We start from the raw sequence: 14,501 nt of genomic DNA, 5'->3' as shown, positions 1-14,501 counted from the left end.
CTTTCTCTTCTAGCAAACATAAAAAGTCATAATGTATTTCAAGTATCTTTGTTAAAGAAATATGTACATGATTAAGATCATATAATTTATTGGAATTTTGTACAAGTAGAACTGGAGGGAAAGTTCCTGGTTGAACCTCTACTTATTCTAAGTTGAAGGGAATTCATGCTCCAGAATAGAAACATTGTTGAAGTGAAAGTTTAGTGGAAGAATTTTTATCCCATAAGAGGAAACTTGGGATTTGGAGGATGATTTTAAATAAGCATATCCATCCCTATTTTGAAATTTTGGATGAGTTCTAAAATTTAAGAGCAAACATCGAGACAATATCAAACTCAAGTGGGGCAGGATGTGATGTCCCTTGACTTGGAGTTTGTATTGTAAATTTGTATATGCTTAAGTGTGATTATTGATTTAACTTTAAAAAACTATTTGGAACTATTTTATCAATATTGTATTACTGATAAATGCTAAATGTAAATTTGTAACTTTTATGTTGTTAATAAAATGAATAGATCTGGAAATTAATGTTAAAGCTACAATTGGCTAAAAGACATAAGGTTGAAATTTAATGTTGGATATTGGTTGTCCCTATTCATTAAGTCCTAGGAATCTAATATTGATCCGAATTGGATCCATAAAGAATGATCAACAGAACCATGGCTATACCAGGTGGGGATAGACTTCAAAGAATTAAGAGAAGCGATCAAAAACGCCTCTAAACTAATGTCAGTTGGAAGCCAGCGTGGAACGACAAGGATCTCAGTCAAAGCGCGTTGACCGACGACCATGGAGACTACGCAGGAGGTGAAATTAGCCCCTGGGAAGCCCGGATCAAGGAACAGAGGGAGTTTTTGATGTGCGATTAGCGCTGATCGTACATCGCTGGACGAAAAACCTCGAAATTGAGAGGCCCGAGCACTCAGTCACATGAGAGTCGGGAAAACTGTGGGGAGACAGGCTAAAGGCAAAGGCAGGACCCACGCTCTAAAAACCGGCAGTATTGTTCAGGGGCATCCTTGGGCGATAAGTAGTTTTGGCGAAAACGGAGCAATTCCACTCAGTGCCTGATGCGTGGCAGGCAGAGGAGAGAGAAAATTGTCGCTCAGTGCATGATAATGGTCGAGCAAGTCAACCACGTGAAATGAGCAGATGGAGTTGGATCTAGGGGATCCAGATCTAACGGTTGATATCGCGCCTGATGGTAAGACCAGATGTAACGATGGATTAAGCCACAATTTAAAAGAATTTGAGGTCCGCTTTGACCGCCAAGGTGGCGGATGACTCATTCCATAATGTAATTGAAGAATCGAACCGATGAAGCAAGCTGGCACAGTTTGCAAGAGGACAAGTGGCCATTCCCAGTGAGTCTGATGATGACTCCGAGACAGTGAACTCTAAGAGCTGTTGTAGCAGGCGATCTGATGGAGTTGGAAGGGGAATCGAATAGCCATGAGCTCGAGTGACTTTAAATCCATGCACAGAATAGCAGAAGGGACATGGGAGACCGACACCCACACACACAGAAGAACAGAGAAAGTAAACAGAGAGAGCAAAAAGCAGTAAGAAGACAGAGGGCCGAGCTGACCAAAGGCAGCATCGAGTACCAGAGGGCTTGAGAAATTCGAGCCATCCCTGAGAGGGAATTTGTTAGGACCAAGCACCACATTGGGATCATTCCATTGTAGACCTGAAAGGTCAAGAAGTTGGTAAGGCCAAGAGTCTGTGTACTCTAGTGGCTTGGGAAATCCAAGAACCACCCTGCTAAGCTATTTTGTGACAGGAGACTCACATTGAGCTCCTTTTTTGTAATTCTCTACTTTAAGACACAATAAAAAAAAAGGCCACCACTGAAAGTTGGACCGAAGATGTAGCCTTGGAGGATAGGGTGAACTCCTTATTAATTTCTTGTGTTCTTATATTTTTCTTATTGTGTTTTTCTATTGTCTTCCATTGTCAAGTGTCTATGTATATGCAATTTGATCAATCCGTTGCTTAAATAACCTAGACACACACCAACACATGAGTCTGTAATACCTCCAATTAATAATTCTTAGCTGAGATCACTCATAGGGTGATTATCAGATCAAGTGGTATCAGAGCTTTAGGCTGTAAGGTTAGACAAGCTTGTGTTGGTTTAAGTTGTTGAATGCTCACTAGATCAAAGCTCAAATTAGGAGAAGGAGAGTTGGTCGAAACTAATCCTAAGATTGGGAGAGTCTATCCTCAGAAGACCATGTCAGAGGAAGGTTTTGTGGGGCTAGACCCTCAATTCATAGAGAGTTTCCTAGCTATAAAGTCTATGGTAGAAGAAATGCATAGGGACTTTAGAAAGCATAAGGATGAAGATTCATCAAGTTCCAAACAAGATAAAGAAGAAGATGAGTCTCATTCCCATGACCACTCAAAAGGAAAAGGGAAAGAGGAAAACTTTCTCACACCTCCTAATAGCCCTGTGCATAATAATAAAGTGTCTTTGATTAAGATAGATGTTAAATTTGACTTGCCTATATATGATGGAAAGCTAAATGCTGAAAATTTGGACAATTGGATTAGACAAATTGATGTGTATTGCAGAGTGCAGAACATCGACTCAGACAAGAGAAAAATTCAGTTGGCAAGCCTACGCCTAGGAGGCACTACCTTGGTTTGTTGGGAAAGCAGAACCCAAGCTGATATGAAAAGACATGGTAAGACTATCTCTGTCTGGAGTGAATTTGTTTTTGCCATCAAAAAGCAATTCTATCCATTGGCCTACATGCAACAATCCATGATGAGTTGGCAAACTCTTCGGCAGTTGAAAGGGCAAGTGTGTAAGGGTACACTCAAGAATTTAGAAAGAGAGCATTGATTCTAGGGATCTCATTAGACTCACCAAAGACTCTTTTGAAGTACATTGGTGGTCTACACAGCTACATGAGGCATACCATCCTCATGTTTAATCCCACTAGTATAGATGAGGTATCTGTACAAGCTACTCATCTAGAGGCTAGAGGAAAGAATGGAAATCCAGAACTTGGGGTACCATCCCAACCCACTGCAAGCAAGATCAAGGAGAAAAGAAAGCAGAAGTGGAAAGCAAGGAAGGCTAACACTGCACAGAAAAACAAAGCTTCATGCACTTACTATAAAAAGGATGGGCATGATGATAAGCAATGTTGGATTCTGCATCCAAAGCTGAGACCTAAGAAGTCCGAGGGCAAGAAGAATAAGACTGTTGTAGCTATTCAAAAAGATTTGGGGTCAGACTCGAGAGATGAAACAACCATTGCAGCCACAGGTATAAAAAAGTTGTTTGCTTTAGAGAATGCTAAAATCAAGAAGCAGGTGCAGGGGTTGCTCGAGAAGGGGTTTATCCGGCCTAGCACATCACCACGTGGGTCACCAATCATTTTGGTTAGAAATAAAGATGGCTCGTGGAGAATGTGCATTGACTACTAAGCACTGAATAAGATAACAATAAAAAATCGTTATCCCCTTCCTCGCATAGATGATTTTTTAGCTCAATTGAAGGAAGTTGTTTATTTCACCAAGCTAGATTTGCACAGTGGATACCATTAGGTCAGAGTTGCAAAGCAAGATGCATGGAAGACTGCTTTCAAAACAAGGTAGGGATTGTATGAGTGGCGGGTTATGCCTTTTGGCTTAACGAATGCCCCTGCTACTTTCATGAGATTAATGAATGATGTACTCAGACCTTTTCTTGATGATTTTGTTATTGTGTATCTGGATGACATTTTTTACTAAAATGTGGGAGGAACACTTGAAGCATGTTAAGCAGACATTAGATGTTTTGAAAAGAGAAAATCTTTATGTTAAACTCTCAAAATGTGAATTTGGCAAAACATCTCTAAATTATTTGGGTCATATAGTAGGGGGTGGTGAATTGAAAATAGATCCCTCTAAAGTGGCAGTCATTGTAAACTGGCCTAAACCCAAGTCTGCTACATAAGTGAGAAGCTTCTTAGGAGTAGCACAATATTGGAGGAAGTTCATTTCTAACTTTTCCTCAATTTCAGCTCCCTTACATGCTTTGATAGGATTGAACAAGGTGTTTCAGTGGGGAGGCAAACATCAGAAAGCCTTCGACACCTTGAAAGAAAAGATTAGTACAGCATCTATACTAGCATTGCCTGATCTACAAAGACCATTTGAGATCCAAATAGATGTCAGTGACTATGCCATGGGAGCAGTGTTGACACAGCACGGTAAACCCATATGTTATCATTCTGAGACTTTTAATTCTATAGTAGTTAACTATCCTACATATGATAAAGAATTGTATGCATTAGTTCAGAGTGTGAAAAAGTGGAAACATTACTTAATGGGCAAAGAGACAGTAATACATACTGATCATCAACCACTTCAATATCTACACTCCCAAACTAAGTTGCAGCAATCAAGACCTTATAGGTGGATGGGTTTTCTACAACAGTTTCATTTAGTCATCACATATAAAAAGGGCATACATAACAAAGTTGCAAACATGTTATCTAGACCCATTATAAATGCATCTACTATACTTAAGCATAATTTTGTACTACATGAAAGCTACATTAAACAATATGCTTAAGATATAGACTTTAAAGATGTATATGCAAATTTGAGTCAAGGCAAAAAGGTAGAAGAATTGGATTATCATGTGAAGGATCGACTCTTATATCATTGTGGGAAACTCTGCATTCCACAAATAGAGAGAGTAAAGATAATCGAAGAGGCACACACTTCTCTAATATCAGGTCACTTTGGGGTAACTAAAACAGTTTCACAACTGCAAAGATTTTGTTATTGGCCAAAAATGAATGAGACAGTTTCTAGATATGTAAGATGGTGTACTATGTGTGCCAAAACCAAGCCCAACAATAGAAAACTAGGCCTGTACACTCAATTACCAGTTCACTCTCACCCTTGGGAAAGTGTTTCCATGGATTTTGTTGGGGGACTACCTAAGTCTAGAAAAGGTCATGATTATCTATATGTGGTTGTAGATAGGTTCAGCAAAATGTGCATTTTGATACCTTCTGATAAGCAGATTACATCTGAACAAACTGCAAAATTATTCTTTGAACATGTATGGGTTCATTTTGGATTACCCACTTCTATTGTATTTGATCAAGACACCCGATTTGTGGGGAAGTTTTGGTCAAGTCTGTGGGAGCTGATAGACACTCAACTAAAGAAAAGCAAAACTTTTCATCCACAAACCGATGGCCAGACAGAAGTAGTTAATAGGACAATGATCTAGCTACTTAGAGGATATTGCAGCAAACATCCTAAGCTTTAGGATGAACACTTGTGTTATGTGCAACATGCTTACAACAGAGCAAATTATTCTTCTACACAGAGATCTCCTTTTGAAACCTATTTTAGTTTCACACCTAGGTCTCCTTTGGATTTTGTCTTTGGTAAAGATACCACTGTTGATGGACACAGTGATGTGGACAAGGAAACTAGGTTCATTGAATAAATCCAGGAGATCCACCAAGCAGTACAGGAACAGCTGGAAAGGAGCCAAGCCAAATACAAGGCGAGGCATGACAAGCATTAGGTGGAGCATAGTTTCCAATCTGGTGACCAGGTCTGGCTGTATATCAGCAAGGACGAGATGCAAGGTGAAGGTAAAAAGCTAAAGCCCATTAGGTATGGACCCTTCAAGATACTCTAGAGGATCGGTGAAAATTATTTTCGCCTTGATCTACTAGCTTACATGCACATCTACTCAGTCGTAAATGCAGATTGCTTGAGATTGTTTGAACCTTCAATGATTGAGGATCCTGAAGAGCAAAGTCAATTGCCTTCTATTGATGACCTGCTACCTGAATATCTGAATGAATTGCAGGAAGACACAATCTTGGATAGGAAGGTGAGGACAACGTGCAGAGGAAATGTTGAGTACCTTAGAATTGGACTCAAAGGTTCAAAGCCGAGCAGTGCAAAGTGGATTGAGATTGGGCAAGTGAGACAGCAATACCCTCACTTAGTCGATGCTTGAAAGAAAACCAACTTTTGGTGGTCCAAAATCTTTTCAGTGGGAAGGTCATGATCTAAATTGGATCCATAAAGAATGATCAATAGAACCATGGTTGTACTAGGTTGGGACAGACTTCAAAGAATTAAGAGCAGTGATGAAAAACACCTCTAAACCAGTGACAGTTGGTAGCCATTGTGGAATGACGAGGACCTCGGTCAAAGCGTGCTAACTGAGGCCCATGGAGACTAGCCCCTAGGAAGCCTGGATTGGGAAATGGAGAGAGTTTTTATTCACGCATCACTGGGCGAAAACCCTCAAAATGGAGAGGCCCCAAGCGCTCGGTTGCATGAGAGCCGGGAAAACCATGGGGAGGAAGGCTAAAGGCAAAGGCAAGACCCATGCTCTAAAAACCAGTGGTATTGATCGGGGGCATCACTAGGCGATAAGCAGTTTTGGCAAAAATAGAGCAATTCCACTCAGTGCCCGATGCGTGGCAGGTAGAGGAGAGAGAAAACCGTCGCTCATTGCGTGCTAATGGTTGAGCAAGTCAACCATGCAAAATGAATGGATGGCGTTGGATCTGGGGGATCCAGATCTAACGATTGATATCGCGCCCGATGGTAAGACCAGATGTAATGAGGGATTAAGCTGCGATTTAAAAGAATTTGAGGTCTGCTTTGACTACCAAGGTGGCTGATGACTCATTCCATAACGTAATTGAAGAACCAAACCGATGAAGCAAGCTGGCACAGTTCGCAGGAGGACAAGTGGCCACTCCTTGTGAGTCTGATGATGATGCCGAGACAGGAACTCCAAGCATAGCGGTAGCAGGCGAACCGATGGAGTTGGAAGAGGAATCAAATATCCATGAGCTCAAGTGACTTTAAATCCATGCACAGACTAGTAGAAGGGACATGGGAGACCGACACCCACACACACAGAAGAACAGAGAAAGCAAACAGAGAGAGAAAAAAGCAGTAAGAAGATAGAGGATCGAGCTGACCAAAGGCAACGTCGAGCACCAGAGGGCTTGAGAAATTCGAGCCATCCCTGAGAGGGAATCTGTTACGACCGAGCACCACATTGGGCTCCTTACATTGTAGACCGTAAAGGTCAAGAAGCTGGTAAGGCCAAGAATCTGTGTACTCTAGTGGCTTGGGAAATCCAAGAACCACCCTGCTAGGCTATCCTGTGACAGGAGACTCACATTGAGCTCCTTCTTTGTAATTCTCTACTTTAAGACACAATAAAAAAAAGGCCACCACTGAAATTTGGAACGGAGATGTAGCCCTGGAGGATAGGGTGAACTCCTTATTAATTTCTTGTGTTCTTATATTTTTCTTACTGTGTTTTTATGTTGTCTTCCTTTGTCAAGTGTCTACGTATATGCAATCTAATCGATCTTTTGCTTAAATAACCTAGACACAGACCAACACATGAGTCTGTAATACCTCCAATTAATAATTCTTAGCTAAGATCACTCATAGGGTGATTATGAGATCAAATATAAATGATTAGATTATTAATATCAAGTAAATGATTGATTATTAAATTTCCTAAAAGATATGATGTTGTCTTTGAGAGTGGGGAAGTGGAGCTAATAAATGAGCTAGTAACTACCTGCTAGTTGTTGGATGAGTTGGAGGTTGTTACCAACTACCAATTGATTTGGTAAGGGGTGTTCTATTTTGTCTTCTGTGAGCTAAGAGTAAGTGGAAAACTCGTGAGAGGCAAGAGGTGAAAAATAGTGATAGAAAGAGAAACTTGCAGACTAAGTGCTCGGGGGGACCCTTTTGGAAAATGTGTCAAGGATGGGAGGAGTTGGTTAGCTCCAGTTTTAATTTCCAGATAAGATGGTTTCAAGTCGGTGCCTATAACTATTTGAAATTTAAGAGATAAATTTGTTATGTTATATTTTTTTTGTTATGCAAATTCAAGATTTGAAATAGAATGTTATAAATAGCCAAATAAAGCTAACAATTTAAATGGAGAAGTACCATATTTACTTGAGTTATTTCATGCATTTCAAAAAATGGAAAACCTACAGTAGATGTTGAATAGAAAGAAGAAAATTCAAGGGTTAAATTTATTGTTTAAGATATCTATAAATATATTACTGTGTTAATTTTAAATAGAATAGAAATGACGAATTTTTTTTCATGAATTTCTCTTTACTAATATGTTGGTGATATTAGAATATATATAGATATATTTATATGCAGAAAATTGGAAGCAAGACACGACATGCATAAATATCATTCCTGTAAGTAGAGATAACTCTAAGTGTTTAGGATATAATCACTAAAAAAAATGATTTGAACTAGTTTACTTTCCTAGCTAAACTATAAAGATTAACTAAGTCATATGTATGATTGAAGAAAAACCAAGACAATATACAAAAGAATGTATAAAACATTACATACACCTACAATAGTTTAAATATAAACCATAAGCATAAAGACTCTGAAAATTCAATTCTTATATGGTTAAGTGAAATAGAGTAAGATGATATTGTATTACATAAGTAATGTAAAAAAGGTTGAAAATACATGAGAGATTTGGTATTAAACAAAAAAATAAGAACCATTAACCTGCAAATTCTTTTCTCGAAAAATAATTGAAATATGTAAGCATATTAATCATTTCACACTAGTAATTGAAGAACTTCCAATTCTTCAAATCTATAGTATAGAGATAGGTGTATAAGAAAGTATAATGAAACAAATATAGAAATTGAATTGAAGAAATAATTAGACAACATTTTCATTAATAATGAAGAAACTACTTTGATTGTCGTGTTGGCCGAGAATGACCATAACAATAGAAAATATGTTACAACTATTATGTATTTTGGGTTAAAAATCCCTTAAGAAGAACACATGTCAGACATAAAGGCCTATACGATATAAAATTCCTAAATGGAAGTAGTACTAATACATCTTTTTATAAACTAAATATAAAGATAGGAAACCTTGTTATCTTGTCCTCAAACACAAAGTCATGCACATGTAGAGAAATAATCTAGGGGTTTTAGGATCATCTGACCTGGAAGGAAGAATATGAATTCTCCATGAGCAGTAGGAAGGCTCCAAATTATAGCCTTGAAGGAAAATATTTCAAAATTAACCAGAGGGTGTAATTACGTGCGAATGTGCACTAAAAAAAGAACTACATTATTATATATAAAATTATAAATGAGTTAAAATATAACATGAAGTAAAGAAGGAATATTGAAGGGTATTTACCTAGAGAATATCCCCATATGTAGAATGATCTGCCAAAACCCTACCATTAGAAACAATTTTACATGAGTAGGGTTCAAAATTTATAATCTTAGTTAAAAATAGAAAATACGGAATTCCCTGTGGAAAAAACAACTGAAAGATAGGTTAGGGTTATAAACCCTATAAATATCTTATTCCCAAAATGAAGAAAGAACAGGTGGAAATAATATAAGTAATTAAATACATAAATACTTTTATAGGGTTAAAACATAATGTAGAAATTTAACAACAATGCTATATCAAAGGGTATTACCAAGTAAAATATTATTCCGGCCAAACCCTCATAATCCCGTAATGACTACAATGGAAGTCTAATTTATATATGAACCCATATCAGGCTAGGGTTTCAATTATGAAAACCTAGTTATGTTAATAAAACATAAGATGGATTAACGATATACAAATATCCAAGAAGAAAAAATGATAAATAAATGAAATACACCAGTACAAGACCAAATTTCTCTTCAAAGAATCGAATTATTGCCAAGTTGAATTCACTACAAGAAAGAATTGAATACCCAAATAGTAAATTAGTCAAAAAAATATATCATTTCCCAACAAGCAAGGAGTTAGGATTTAATCATGATAGTTGAACACTATACAGGATAACTGAAGGAGAACAATAAAAAATAAATTGTTTCATTATACTTGAACAAATGCAGCCACAATGTATCTTGCAGTATTTTATGTGTGTCAGAGCCAAGTGAACCTTGGTGAAATAACATGACGAATAATACAACCGAGTGATGGGAATGTAGATGTTGTGATGCCACTAGTTGGAAGAATTAAACAATTTTGAGAGGGGGGAGGTGAATTAGTATTGTGCCCAATGATAAACGTATACCATTTTTTTCCTTTTATTTACACAATTACTTAATCATCATTCATTAGCAGCATATATAAACAACACATGCATAATCAGAAACATAAACAGTGATCATCAAAGCACATCACACATAGAGAAATAAGCTATAAGGTGGAAATCCAAAGGGTAAAAACCACTTCCAGCTAATAGTCTCTGTCTTCATCTTTCTATTAATCTCAAATCTTCTTCTACATCTGAATCACTAGCCACCACCATTGTGCAAGCCACAACTTTCCAATCACATGAGATGTCGCACGCTCCATTCCACTACCTGGATGAACTTTGCAGGCCACTACTTGCTGGAAGCCACCACTCCCTGGACTTTTCAAGCCACTACTCCCTCAACTTTGTAGGCTACTACATGTTGGAAACCACCACTGCCAATAAGTCTAGCCCAATCACCACTGGATGGAAGCCACCACTTCCAAGTTCTCAGTCCACTACTTGACGGATGTCGTTACACCATGTCACAAAAAGCTACTACTTGCCTCATTAAAGGTACCAACCTTCAAGTTCTCTTGTGGACCATGTTTAATAATGTTTCATGTTGAATCAATTTCTCTTTGCAATCAAACACTTGTGAGCTACATTTAGTCCATTTTCATATTAGACTCACAATGTACTTTATGCTCATCAACTAAAAACAACCTTTGTAATGAAGATCAACCTCTCTCAATCAATTTTGGTATCAAACTCAATAACCCAACAATACCAAACAATAGAAAAATCAACATCATACTCATCTATCACTAACACTAACTACTACAACATATAAATATCATATTACGGATGAAAATACATAAAAGCTACAACAATTAACTCTCTAATAAAACCCCTTCAATAATACTAAGATCAACAACAAAATATGCCATAAACATCAGCAACAACTAGAATCAATACCATTTACAACACAAACATGTTAAACATATAAATAAATAACATCTCCATCATCCTCTAACATATGCTCTGAATCTGATCACTGATCTACACATTATCTATGTATTCTTGTTGTTTACTCTCTCATACTCTCTAACCCCTTCTAATGCACACTCTGATGTTTTATCATTGATGAAAGACGCAATCAATACAAAGCACTAAGCCTCATTATTTTTGAGTTGATCACCTTCTAGAATGAATACTAACTCAAGTCGAGTCTAACCACCAAATATCATGTGCAAAAACCTTAGTAAATGCCCCTAGAATTGATTGGAGTGTGCACACAATGTGGTAAAATTCTAGTCATAGGTAGTAACTCACCTTATGCACTCAAGAAGTGCATTATAACACCAGTGACAAGCCTATTAGGGTGAGTTATAATGTAGCTTTTCCTCTTGTGAACTATGTTTCTCTCTTTCACTGCCCAAATCTCTCACAAACTGGTCCAAACTTCGAGAATTTATCCAACATCCTCTATAAGTATCTCCCAAACCTCTAGATCCTCTACAAACCTTAGAAACATTCATAAGATTATAATAATCATGAATAATCCTCCAAACATATATACATCATTTCCAAGACAATCGAATTCACACCTGACTCCTTAGGTAAGCACCTTAGGTGGACATCCTAGGTTGATATCAACGGAAACATGCCCAACATGCTCCCCCTTTCATATCAATTTCAACCTATAGCCAAAATTCCAAGATGATCTCCATATATCTTTGACTAAATGGCCTCATTCTCTTCTTGTCATTTCCACTCTCCCCCTTTGACATCAATGGCAAAGGGCAGACAAGTATGGATGAACCATATGTTGAATACTGCTAATATCAACTAATATGCAGATTAAAATTGATCAACTCCTTATGCCAATAATCCAACACCATGCTAAAAAACCATGCCTTTATGCCAACACCAACATCATGGTTCTATGTCAATACCATGTTGCTAGGCTAAAAATGCTCCCCCTGAACATGTAATTGGGTTGCAAACATATCTCCTATATTGTTGTACATGCTATATGTTGCCAATGCCTCCTTGTTACAAGAGGCTTCTCCTCATGGACCAATACTCAACTCATACATGAAAAAAATATATGCAATGATTACAGTGCTTCAAAGGCCTAACACATGCCAATATGAATGATCTATAATGGTTGTACAATGCCTCCAAATAGCTGGTATATGGTTGAAACATGACTCCTCTTCTCATGCATGAACATCACTCATATGATTTAACCAATGACACATAAGATAAACATGATAGTACATGGCTACAATAATGACTCTAAGCTCACACATGGCTGAAACACATGACATATACTAGCCCAAACATGGTTGTAAAAGCTCTCATCACTCAACATGACTCACTTCAACACATGATTGACATGACCCATGACTCTCTCTCTTGACTCTAGGACCCATCCGTCAATAACCAAATGAAGAAAATAGTTTGTTACAAATATTCATATTGAGATTACATGGCTGAAAATGGTGATATACAATGTAGAATATATGGTTGTTACATCATGCTCATGAATGTGCTTTCATGGCCAAAATAATGTCTTCTCCCAATGCATGCCAACATTAAATGTTGTTGAAACAATTTATCAAATACATTGCATATATGTTGGCCATTTCATCCATAATATCAATAGAACATGTAGAAACATATGGATTAAAGTATCACCTTCCTCTACACATGGTTGAATCAAATATGTTCTTTTGTGCATGAATATAAATGAAATTTTCAACCAATTTTTAGTGAGAACCAAGAACATATATATAGCTGAAAAACGTACTCTTTCACTCATGGAAACATATATGAAGCTGCTAGAAATGAATGAGTGAAAGCAATAAGGAAAATTATAAGTAAACTAGGCAACCCCCAAACTGTGCATAACTCCTCCTAAGCTCATTATACCTCCAATAGGTGGGTTGATCTTGTGGTCCTGAACATGGAATGAGCCTAATGATCACATCAAGATGTTGCTGCTACAGCTTGTATGCATACCATGTTGCCATACTACTATCATATGCTCCCCCTGAGGCTATGCAACTCTCATAAACTTCTGCAACCTTTTATGAATATGTAACTGGTATACAATGGACTGCAGAAGGGGGCTGATCTCTCTACTTCATGGGATGATGCTATTTATTCCTCCACATGGTCCTAAGCTACTTCTTTTCATTCATCTTATATTTTCTACTAGATATTCTTTGAATCTGTTGCTGCTTTTACTAAATTTTCCTTGAAGAATTGAGCATCATGAAATGTCTTGCCATGTGACCAAATTTTTGACATGTATAACAATCCACATGACTAAGATATGATGAAAGAGGATCAAATATATTTCTTCTTATGCTACATCTATGCCTTGTATAAAATGTGCCTCTCCTCCATGGGCTAGATCTGCAATCAATTGCCTCATGGAAAAACAAGTTATGTCATGGAAAAAAAATCCATTAAATGCATAATTATACCTGATGGATGATCTCTTTGGCTACTCATAAGGTTGCAAGCTCTACTGACTAGATATGTAAACTTTTTTAGTTGGATGTAACTTTTCCAAACGTGTGGTAGTTGTAACACTACCTCATCCATCAAAGGAATAAAGGGACTTTGATTCCTTTGAAATTTGACAAATCTGCCATGATCCTGTCTTGGAGAAAATGGTCTTCTAAATGTAGTTTTTCCTTGAGGTATTATTCTCTACTATTGCTAGATCTATTTCTTCATTGATCCTTTTCTACTCTTGTTGTTGTTATTGTTCGCTTCAGGCCTTTTTGGTTATGCATTGTTATTCTTACCTGCATGCAAGTTGGACCCTCCCTTTTGAAAACCAAGAACAAATCTATTCAATGGAGATCTTTTATTTTTAAGAAAAAATTACAAATCCTTCGTACTCTTTTTTTACTTTAGTTGGTTATCCTTTTCTTCAATATGCTTTCTCAATGTGACAACTTCTCCTTTAAGTTGTACAATTCAACCCTCCTCTTTTTGTTGGTTTCTCATAAACTGTTCAACTCTTTTCGATTCTTCCACCTATGTATTCCAATTGATAATCTCCTCCAGGAACTCCTCTTTTTCATCACTTATATGCAATAAATTTTCTTGATATCTAAATGCAGTTGTCAATCTACTAACCTCAATATATAATTTCTCTACTACATCCATGGAAGACTCATACTTAGCTCTAAGAAGCTTAACATTATCCTCATCCTCACTAAGGGACTGAGAATGACTAGAATCATAACCATAAAAAAATATAAATCAAAATAAATTCATTATTACATATACCTTTAGATCCATTCTATTGTAATACCTCTGGTTCATGATTTTCTGATTTCTTCACATGATTTTCTCAACCCTTCACATTAGGGGGATGAGACTCTTCTGGCTAAGATTCTTTCTTTTGAGAAGCATTCTTATTTTTCTTCTT

Source organism: Pinus tabuliformis, chromosome 2_2 (assembly GCF_031772625.1).
Source record: "Pinus tabuliformis cultivar Carrire ecotype Pingquan chromosome 2_2, CPIR1, whole genome shotgun sequence".
Lineage (NCBI taxonomy): Eukaryota > Viridiplantae > Streptophyta > Pinopsida > Pinales > Pinaceae > Pinus > Pinus tabuliformis.
The sequence above is the reverse complement of the archived record's forward strand: the minus strand, read 5'-3'. Positions refer to the sequence as shown.